The sequence below is a fragment of the Pseudochaenichthys georgianus genome, chromosome 22, assembly GCF_902827115.2.
Source record: "Pseudochaenichthys georgianus chromosome 22, fPseGeo1.2, whole genome shotgun sequence".
Taxonomy (NCBI): domain Eukaryota; kingdom Metazoa; phylum Chordata; class Actinopteri; order Perciformes; family Channichthyidae; genus Pseudochaenichthys; species Pseudochaenichthys georgianus.
This window is the reverse complement of record NC_047524.1, coordinates 34,117,777-34,129,306: the sequence shown is the minus strand read 5'-3', so window position 1 is coordinate 34,129,306 and position 11,530 is coordinate 34,117,777. Positions and strand designations below refer to the sequence as shown.

The 11,530-nt window shown below is 42.4% G+C and overlaps 1 long non-coding RNA gene across 1 annotated transcript; it reads right to left on the bottom strand.

Annotated features, from left to right (window-relative positions):
* Positions 1-7,201: 7,201 nt before the first annotated feature.
* On the bottom strand, positions 7,202-7,998 carry LOC139436058 (uncharacterized). The gene is made up of 2 exons (XR_011645268.1): positions 7,940-7,998; positions 7,202-7,335 (listed from the first exon to the last, which is right to left on the bottom strand). It is a non-coding gene; the product is annotated as an uncharacterized lncRNA (long non-coding RNA).
* Positions 7,999-11,530: the final 3,532 nt, after the last annotated feature.

Genomic DNA, 11,530 nt, shown 5'->3' with positions numbered 1-11,530 from the left:
CACCCCGACATCCTAGTCAAGACGACAGCTGCTGACAACAAAGTCACAAACAGACAAATAGACAAAATGATGTACAGAGCTCTCCAATAGCAGAACAACAGCTTGCAAACACAATAAAGAGCAGTCGTTTGTTCCCTCTTCAAGCACACAAATAAAGACGTTTAAGAACGAGATCTCAATGGCCAGTTACAGCGGGACACACGGTTGTTCCACACACAGGATCAGAGCAGCTGAAAGCATCCCTACCTTGAGTTACTTCCTACATTTAGCAGTGAGCATGAAAGCTGCTCACCCCAAACCCCGGGACACTGAGGGCATCCGGAGGCTTGACCTTCTGACCAGAAGTCCCCGTCACACAGGCTGTATGTTCAATGTGGGGAAAGATGCATGTTTGGTGCTCTCATTTCTGAACAAGTTCCAATCCATTTTCAAATAAATAAAGATAAAGCATTACAAGTTTAAACCTGGTAACACTTGCACACAGCTGTCAATCTAAAAGCCTTTAACGCTGGAGCTCTACAGTTTCTCCCCTGAGATTTCATTCCACATGGATATTTCTTTAAATCCAGTGCAGACACAAGTCAGACTTGTGTGGCTTTACAAATTATAAATATATATAAAATCTACGAATAAAAAAAAATGGCTGCCTCAACAACAATTACTGGTTGTTTGTACTATTAGAGTAGAGTACAGATAGTTCTATTATACATCATAATTATATAATATATTATTCTATAGTCTGACAGTGTATATAATAGCTAGATATAAACAGTATGAGCAAGATTAGCAGTATTAAACGGTAACAGTGTTACCTTTCTTAAGAAAACAAATACATTTCAAATTGAATTTATTTCATCTCTTATGCACAAAGGCTCTTAAATGATGTTGATAACACATGGCGAGGGGGGCGTATGCTCATGAAGCGGCTGGTTACTGAGCACTGAAGCTGGGTCTCGTGGATTTACTTGATGTAAGGTTAATGGGAACAATATAACCGTGTGATGTCCAGTCTTTGTAGCTTGCAGCTAGTCTTCAGGTTTGTTCTTTAACAGAAAGGGAACAGGGACCGTGGAAAGGATCAGGTCCATCATGTGATCTACATCCAAACGGTCGGTACACAGTCCAGCAGAGACACAGAGGAATCCTGAAGGTTCTTAAAGAGAGTGGTGTGTCAGTCAGTCTCAGGAGAGGCAGGGCAGACCTGGTTGGCTCATGTTAAACTAAAAAGAGGCCCAGTCTCATTAATTCAAAGTAAATCTCTTTTGTAGAGCCAGATTTAAAAATCAACATCAAAACGAGGAGGACGGCAGCTCTGCTTTTATCTAAAGTGTGGGATGTAACCTCCTCCCCCAAAGGTGAAATCAGATTGTCACTCTGATGCGTCCGCTCCCACTTTGATGAGCTGGTGAATAAATATGCAGAAAAGGGGGCATCCTGGTGGAGGAGGAAGGGAGAGAAAAAAAGAGGCAATCAAGGATAGCAGCGGTCCCCGGCTGGACGATAAATCTCTGTCTGTTTCAATCGCCGCTGTGGCCGAAACGGTGTAAAATTCGAGCAGGGATGTCATCAATTTCTGTTAGCTTCTCTGTCCTCTTCTGTGCCGGTCGGCGGGCAGCCGTGATGGATTGATTTTGTCACTTGTGCTCAGTTCACAGTATGTTAACATGGAAGGGCAGAGTTGGGTTATGGAGAGAGGGTTATTAGTAGCTGGGCTGCGGTTGGACTTCTCTCTCTCTTCCTTTGAAGGTCTCTCACTCCCTCTCCCATCCCTGTCACACTGCCTTTCACTCAATATACTCGCGTGCCCATTTATCACACCTCATTCCCTTCCACATCTGCATCCATTTCATCCCTGCGCACCCCGATCCCTCCCCTCTTATCTCTGCAGAACTCTCCTATCTCACCCAACTGTCTCCACCTGCACCACCTGACCTGTCAGCCTGTTCCTCTCCTCCGCTACATGTGTCAACTGTCACCTCATTCCTATATATTTCATATATGTATACTACTGTTAACCATACCCCCTTCTCTCCAATCAGTCGGACCCTGAACGGATAAGGCCGTTAAAATAAACACTAACTCTGTGACTGAGAAGTCTGAGTCCAGCTTTTCTGTCACTTGTCGAATAGATTTGAGTCCAGTCGGGTAGTTTTGGGACGTGTTGATGTGTGACTGCTAATCAAATAGTTTTGTCAGGAATTCTCTCAGGTCTATCAATTTAAAGTAATCCAATTACAACAGAATAGGGCAAAAAGGTGAAATAAACTTGGTGTCCAACTCACGGACTGAAGGACAACTTCTCACTTCAAAACATAGACTTTACTTGGGCGGGCCGCCCACGTAAAGCCTATTAACGGCCGCCAACGTATATTTTTGTATCCATCTGCGAGCACGACTAGTGGACAATGATCTCTCACTCTACGCCTCTGGGGGGGCCTCATGGAGCAGGTCAGTGAGGGAGGGGGGGGCCTGGTGATGGAGCAGGTCAGTGAGGGAGGGGGGCCTGGTGATGGAGCAGGTCAGTGAGGGAGGGGGGGCCTGGTGATGGAGCAGGTCAGTGAGGGAGGGGGGGCCTGGTGATGGAGCAGGTCAGTGAGGGAGGGGGGGGCCTGGTGATGGAGCAGGTCAGTGAGGGAGGGGGGGCCTGGTGATGGAGCAGGTCAGTGAGGGAGGGGGGGCCTGGTGATGGAGCAGGTCAGTGAGGGAGGGGGGGCCTGGTGATGGAGCAGGTCAGTGAGGGAGGGGGGGCCTGGTGATGGAGCAGGTCAGTGAGGGAGGGGGGGGCCTGGTGATGGAGCAGGTCAGTGAGGGAGGAGGGGGCCTGGTGATGGAGCAGGTCAGTGAGGGAGGGGGGGGCCTGGTGATGGAGCAGGTCAGTGAGGGAGGGGGGGGCCTGGTGATGGAGCAGGTCAGTGAGGGAGGAGGGGGCCTGGTGATGGAGCAGGTCAGTGAGGGAGGGGGGGGCCTGGTGATGGAGCAGGTCAGTGAGGGAGGGGGGGGGCCTGGTGATGGAGCAGGTCAGTGAGGGAGGGGGGGGGCCTGGTGATGGAGCAGGTCAGTGAGGGAGGAGGGGGCCTGGTGATGGAGCAGGTCAGTGGGGGAGGGGGGGGCCTGGTGATGGAGCAGGTCAGTGGGGGGGGGGGGGGGCCTGGTGATGGAGCAGGTCAGTGGGGGAGGGGGGGGCCTGGTGATGGAGCAGGTCAGTGGGGGGGGGGGGGGGAACAGTAACTTGTTCTGAAATGGTGTAAAAGTTGTTCTAATGAAAACAGTTTAACTAGATATATCACCAAGCACTTACAGAACCATGTGAACTCTTGTTCAAAGTTGAGCATGCATGACTTATTTCAAAACCCTCGTTTCAAGCTGCTGAATCGGTTTGCATTTTTAGAGATGATCCATTCCAGTTAAACCTGGATATATAAAATATATACTGATTTGTGGATTGTTTTATCAGATGACAGATTGTTTTATCAGATGACAGATTGTTTTATCAGATGACAGATTGTTTTATCAGATGACAGATTGTTTTATCAGATGACAGATACAACATGAAATCACATGAATATTCTATTGTCACGTCTAATCGGAGGGTCATCAGTAATGTTACGGTTTGTCACCCCTTTTTCAGAATCAGAATACCTGTATTAGTCCCACAGAGGGGATTCTACATTGTTACAGCAAAAGTAAAGAGGAGCATAAAGTGTTAGGGAACAAAATTACACAAAATACAATTTACAAAAAGTACCCATCCATCCAGTTGGACAACAATAACAGTGAAAATACAATGATATGTTGCACAGTTATTAAGATTGTGTTACAGTAGTTCCCACAGATATTAACAGGATTTCTTATTCAGCTGTGTTTTTTCCAGTCCATATTTTGTATTTAGAACCAAATGGGTATTGCATCAGTTTATACGATTGAACTGATATCTGCCATTGCCTCAAGTAATACTTTGGTGAGATGTGATGATGCAGGCACAGCCAGTGGGCTGAAGAACAGGCGTGTTCAGATTCCTTCCTGAGTCCTTCCTGCAGCTGGACAGACACATATCTCCTGATGCCTAATATTGCTCTCATCTTTTTCCCACAGTAGTTCATTACACCACCAAACAAACATCCAAATCACAACTGGCTGAGAGTGAGCGCCCCCTCCCCTTGTTTCCACTCATTTGGAGTTCCAGCAAAACGCTGCTCAGTCTACTTCAGACAGGTGTGCAAATCAGAGTGAGGGAAACATGTATGTGTTAATATGAGAGACAGAGACAGACAAGTATAAAGAGAGAAAGGGTGATACAAGACAGGGCAAGCAGGGTGTGTGCGAAGTCAAATGGGTGTGAGAGAATAAGAGAGCCAAACAGGAAAAGTGTCATAATAAAGAGAGATGCACACACTGTGAAAAGCAGCCCAACATGGACATGTTGACACACACAGTAGCTGCTCTATGGAGACATTGTGGAAAGAAATGTTTATGTTCAAATGTTAGCGAACATTTTTTATATCAGCTGTTTGACCAAAACATAGACATTGTGTTGTGGGACCTGGGATTGTGACTGCTTAGTTCACTGTGCACCTTGTAGCACGTCTGTAGTAAAGAGGCTGGCTTTCATCCACTTTATCTGTTCTCATGGACTTCCACATAAGTGACGACTAAACATTGCATTTTATCCTTAAGCGTCTGAATAATTATGGCCCTGGAAAATAATCTTGGGGTATACAAGTCAAAAAGTGCAGCGTTAGTTCAATTGTGTTTACCAATGTGCAGTGATGCAAATACACGTATGGTGAAAAAAGAGAGAACTATTCGAAGCAGAAAAAAACCTCAGATCAATAGGAGACAGAGATGTTAAGTTATAAATCAAGGGTTTTTATCATTATTTACAGGTAGATATTATCAAGGGTGTAACTTTGGTTTAAGAAGTGGGGGGACACAAAACAGGGGGTCCTCCGCAATGAACCATATATATTATCATTATATATAATTAGTGTGCACATTTATCTAGTATCCTATCCATATGAACCTGTTTATTTGTGGGGGGGGCTCACCTCCTCTAGGGGGGTCCGGGGGCATGCTCCCCCGGTAAGATTTTCTTTATTTTTATTGAAGTTAAATGCATCAATCTGGTGCACTTTGAGGGCAAAATTAAGAGATATGGATACAGCTCTCAACACTCATATAAAACAGAACTGTATAATGCTTCAATTAACTGGCTATTCTTTATAATATACTCTGATCAAGAGGAGACAGAGATGTTACGTTATAAATCAAGGGTTTTTATTATTATTTACAGGTAGATATTACACACTTTTGACTTTAAGGGCTTCAGTTTTTCTTCTTCTTCTCTGCTTGCGAAAGTGTTTCTACTGCTTTACGTCTGCTTTACTAACTGCTTTACTGCTTTACGCAACCGACTGGTGCTGCTGCTGCTGCGTCATGACGTCACCGGTGCTTATCAGGCTCTAGCTCCGAACCGGCCCTGGAACCGCGTTGGTGTAATAGTTCGCCAGAGCCTCGCAGCGGGGTTACAGCGCAGAAGTGCGCCGCATTTGCGCATGACTGATGTGCAACATGTGACTCCTCTGTTTGTCTTCTGTTGGTCGCTTGTTAGCAGACCATTCACGCGATAGCAGAGCAAACAGGACCTGCTCCATCACCACACTCCTTCCTGCAGCCTCCGCTCCTCAGACATCAACCTCCTGTCTTTCCCTCATAGGATAAAGCACTGAACCTGGGGGAACAGAGCCTTCCCCGTTGCTGCCCCCTCCCTCTGGAACTCACTCCACAAACACTCACTGCCCCAATCTCACCAAGCTCAAATCACAAATCAAAATTCACCTTTTCAGAACTGCTTTTAATCTGTAATTAATGTTGTTTTTTAAAATATTTTAAGTGTGTTGTTTTAATTATGTTTTTATGATTTTTTTACTCTGTAAATTGTCTTTGAGTTTCACGAAAAGCGCTCTATAAATACAATGCATTATTATTATTATTATTATTATTATTATTATTATTATTATTATTATTATTATTATTATTAATGTTATTATTATGAGTGTTGTCTGATAACAGTCCATTGGTTGATATAGACAAACAGTGAATGGATCTGGACAGAGCCATATAATAGAAGAGTTACGACAACGGAAGTCCAAAAACGGTTATCGTCACGTGGTTCATGTCGACGAGGATCGTTCCCCGGAAGTTCATGGCGGGCAATGTGAATGCATTGATAACAGGAGATAGAACTACGATTTTTGGTAATTATTAGTGAATAAAGGTTTTGATTTGCAATATTTATACAACAAATCGATATATGTATGTATTTACATCAATATGTTTTAAAAAATAAAATAGAATTTGCTAATATTAAGTGATAATAGGATTAGTGTGAACAACTAGTTTACATTTTAGGCTAACAGTGCCTTGGTTAAAGAGCCTGTTGCTGTTTATTTATAGCTTTGAATTCTTTCAAACCAATATTATCTTCTTAAACTTGTATGGTAGTCAGGAGCATCACTTTCTAATGTTTATTGATATATTTAGAGGGAGGGGATCTAAAGTAATGCTTTAAAATTCAGATTAGATTAATTTCTACCATTTTCTTAAATTCATGGTAGTTTCAGTAATCCCCTGGTAATTGAGGACACAAGTTATCTAAATGACTAATGTCATCTTTATGGCTTTCAGAAAGGACAGGAGACCGACAGGTGACTATCAAAGGACTAGCAGCAGCAGCAGCAGCAGCAGCAGCATGATGATGATGATGATGATGATAATGATGATGATGATGATGATGATGATGATGATGATGATGATGATGATGATGATGATGATGATGATGATGATGATGATGATGATGTTAAATGTGTTGTTTTAGGAACATCCATTGCAAATACATGGAATTCAATAAACATTGAATAGCATATCATGCAGTGCCTTTTCCTCCGTGTTGTCCTGGTTTGCTGTGCTGCCTCCTAGTCGCCACCATGGTTTGCTGTGCTGCCTCCTAGTCGCCACCATGGTTTGCTGTGCTGCCTGGGGATGCTCAAATCGCTCAGAGAAAGGAGTACGAATGTACGGCTTCCCCACTGACACAGAGCGGAGGAAGCAGGAGCAATTTCACGACCAACAGCAAAAAAATATGTGATTTATATACAAACACTGCATTTGCACTTTTTCACCAAACGAAAACCACACCATTGGGAAAGCTTAATGTTTTGTTTAATACAAAAAAACAGGGAAAGGCTTGAAAAACACTGAGAGTTGAGACTCAGGGTGCAGGGTGAGGGTCTCAGTGCAGGTATTCAGGCTCCATTGAATCCCCCTCTGGTTCTTGTGCTGAGAGAGGGAGCAACAGACAGGAGAAAGGGTTAAACACACAGCACACCTATTGGATGGGAAATTGCCTTGGGGAGATAAGGTGTGGTCTCTGTTCCCAACTGAAGTTATGGAACTTTATTATTTGTGAGTTTAACAAAGTATGACAAATGGCATCAGTAACAGATGTGATATGAATTTCTATAAAGTTGTCTCACATTCTTGGTCATATTTTATATACAGTATGTAATGAGTATAACATGTCCAGTAAGTATAAAGTGTTTCCTAATACTGTGTATTCAACCACTATGGAATATGTATGTGGGCAGACAACACTGAGTTGTTCTGTGTGTGAAGTAACCTCAAGTCACTCGTTTGTCAAGACAAAAAAGGGCAGGACTAGGCTGAGAGCAGAGGCTATACCCACCATCTTCATGCATCGCCCTGTGGTCAAAAAGAGAAGGGCCCCTGTATCTACAAAGCCCATAGCTCATGATCACAGCGATAGTGTGAAAGGTGACACAGGTATAATAAGTATGAACTCTTAGTAACAAAATAAATATTTCTTATTTTTAAGTGGTATAATATTTTAAATGTTCGAACATTTACATTGTCTTCTACTTACATTAGTCTCAAAGATTGAGGGAAGAAGGGAAGGGATCACTGCCCTCCACCTGCCAGAACCCAGCCAGAGGAGCGCAAACAACAATAACAACAAGCAAGGTGTCCCGTCATGTACCTGGAAGTTTGGGTTGGCAAAATGGAGTAAGAGAGGGACTTGAAAAACCTTGGTGGCTCTCTACTCATGTTGTTACAGTTGTCTTGGTTACAGCTCTCAAGTTTTTTTTTGTGCCATTTCCACATCTTTAGAAAATATGAACAAATTGAAGTGAAATCAACCTCTTCTCTGGAGAACACACTTTGATTTCTCTGTCTTGGGAGTTTGCAGTCTTGCAGTTTTGCTCCTCCACCTGTAACATCACTGCCCCTCCACCTGCCATACAGTAGGTTACTAACAAGATTACTTATATAATACAGTGATAGAATACATGTTTAGTATGCTTACTTATATAAAACAGTAGTAGTAAACTTACCTTGTGTTTTCACTCTCACTTAAAGAGCCTGTGACAGCATCCCAACAACTGTTGTGCAATGAAATATTGGGCTACTAGTAATCTCGAACCGTCAGTTTAAAAAAGAAAAATAAATACCGTTCCGTTAAATATCAATAATTTCGAACATCGCGGGGAAATTCCTTGACTCATTTTGAAGTTTTGGGGGAAGCCGGAAGTGACGTCAATGCGGGAACGCTTCGAGAGCCAAACACGGACAAAGTGTGTTGTCATGCGTAGAAATGGTGAATTACTGAGTTTAGTGCACGTTAATAACGTTTTAATGAAGTTGACTACAGTATATTCATATTTGTCAGTGCTTTCATGTCAATTCGGCGACATAAACATAAATGATCGTGGTGAAGATGATGATTACATTAGGATTACAAATCGGGAGTGAGAGCTGCTGAATTTCCTCCCGTCGGATGTGATATAAAAACAAATCGATTATTTTTGTGGTTATAAACTCAAGTGGATGAAACTACATTTATTAGTGCTTTCATGTCAATTCGGCGAACATATGATACATTAAATGATGAGTGAGGATGATGATTAAAAATCGTTTGTTTGAGCCGGTCTGCATTTCCTGATGAGAAAACAAGCCGATGCTTTTTGTAGTTGTAGTACACCAACGTGGATTAAACGTGTGGTTTTTGACCACAATGTTGGGGAAATTAATGGATAAAATGCACGGATTATTATTATTATTCCCACTCCGATCGGGACACTAGGTCCACTGTTTCCCCGCAGCGAGGCTCCCCCCGTTGACAGTTTACGTGGGTTGGGTGCAGTGGCGGACTGGCCATCGGGACGAATCCCGATGGGCCGGTACCGAAGTTTGCCGGTCGGATAAGTCACCAGCACATCCCCCATAGGCGGCGCGTGAGGCTCAGGTTTGAGAAGGCTAAATAACTTATTTTACCTGACGCTGCCCGCCTCCGGGCCTGGATATGTTTGTTACTCAAACATATCCAGGGTCTGTTGAACTGGCTTCGTAGTACAGGGCACAGGTGGCTAGCAGCGCTAATGTCAAAGACACAGACATTATACATTATATTTGTATTTTACCAGGATGCAGTGACACAAATATTTACATATTTACATTTACTATCTACAGCACCCGCCGCCCCTGACATCCCCCACTCCCCCCGTTGACAATTTACTAGCGGTACCGAAGTGGGCCGGTCGAGAGTCCCGGGATGATTTGTAGTCCCATTCCACCACTGGCTACATGACCATTTGATCGCCCATATTGACGCACCTCATTCCTAAACTTCTAACAGATACAATAAACCGATCCTTCAGCCTCATGAGCTCTCAGACACGTTCAACATTAACCTGTCATCGCTGTCTGAGCTTGCTGCTGTGTGCACCATCGTGCGTTTGCATCTGACTGTATATATATATAAAGGTTTACATGCAGATGCTGGGATCCTGGACGGTGCAGCTGGAGCGCTGTGCCCGCAATGACGTCACCCATCATTTGGTGGGACTTGAAGAATCCGCGAGAAGATCCAGAAAATTGTCAACATTGAAGGGCAGATTAATGGTTATCAAAGTACAAATATCCAAAATCAGTTCAGTAACGGTTTTCAAGGGGACAATATGTACTCAAATTGATGGGTTTGGATGATGGGGGAAAACCGTGTCACAGGCTCTTTAAGTCCATCTCCCTTTGCCATCAATCCAAAATCAGCTGAGCTGCACCATTATACAGACAGGTAATAATCAACATAATCACAAGGACACAATATGGCTCTGCTAAAAACACTCACTCTTACACGCACCAAAGTTATATTTATCTAATATTTAACTCCCTCCACCCCCGCATACAATCCCGTTTAGAAAACCCTCTTCTATAATTCAACAACGTTGAACGAAATGACATTAAGAGAACGGAATTTACAATTGAAAGGCTGTTCAACGTGTGTTGCTAACTTGCATCTTAATCTTAATCTTCATCCTGCAAAAAGAGCCATACAAATTATACATCAAACTACCTACAGAGAACCAACAAATATATTATTTATCAAACTTAAAACACTAAAACTACAAAACCTGGTATCCAAAATATGTTCAAAGCCGCAAATCAACAATTACCTCATATTGTCCAGGGACTTTTCACACATAGAGAGGGCATGCACATGTTGAGAGGAAACAGCATTTAAAAAAAAAAAAAAACATACGAACAAATTCAAAACTTCATTGCATCAAAACAAAAGGTGTTGATCTGTGGAATAACAGTCATGATGAGCTGAAATATAAGTTGATCTAAACTAAAACTATTATTTAGAAACCAAATCATTAATGGTTATGACCAGAACTCATACTTGTTTAGTGGGAATGCTGAAACAGCATTCCAACTACTTGTTCTTCTACGCACAAATTCTTTATTATTATCCTGCAGGGTTATTTTGTTCCTCTTCTGCTCCCACATTCCACATCGCAGAAACTCCGTTCGAACATCAAAACGTTCATCTCGATAAGGAATTGCAGGCTATTACTTAATTCTTCACTTTCAGAATTCCAAAGATATATCCCATAATTCATCAAATGTTTAACATGGAAGTCAATGGAGAAACTCTTCAGACTTGAAAAATCTTCATGCGACTTCAACTGCTAACTGCTCCTTCATACTTTCACTCAGAAACCTCAATCCAACTTTAGAATGTTACACATCTTTCTGACATTATTCGTGTTACGCAGATCTTAAATCAGATTCATACTTTTAGAGATATTCAACATTGTTCAGACCTTGGTAAAGAGGCGTTCTTCAGATTTTAACATTAGTGTGTATTGCGCAGGCTTAGAGTGCGTGATGTCACAGCTAGAGTGGAGGACAGCTTGAAATGTGCCTTCATATTCTTTAAGAAAAATTAAGCAAACAAATTTAACAAAATGCCTCTTGAGGGCATGAAGAAGAATTTACTATATCTTCCCTTTTAAAAGGGGTAAATTAATAATCCTTTTTTCTCAAATCAATGATAAACCTGTGAGTCGGATGTAGAAAAGTCAGAATCAATATAGATTTTTTTTAATTTTAAAGTAAATTCAGATTGAACATAGTAAAACAAAATAAATGATAGTGTCCGTCCAAAAAAAAC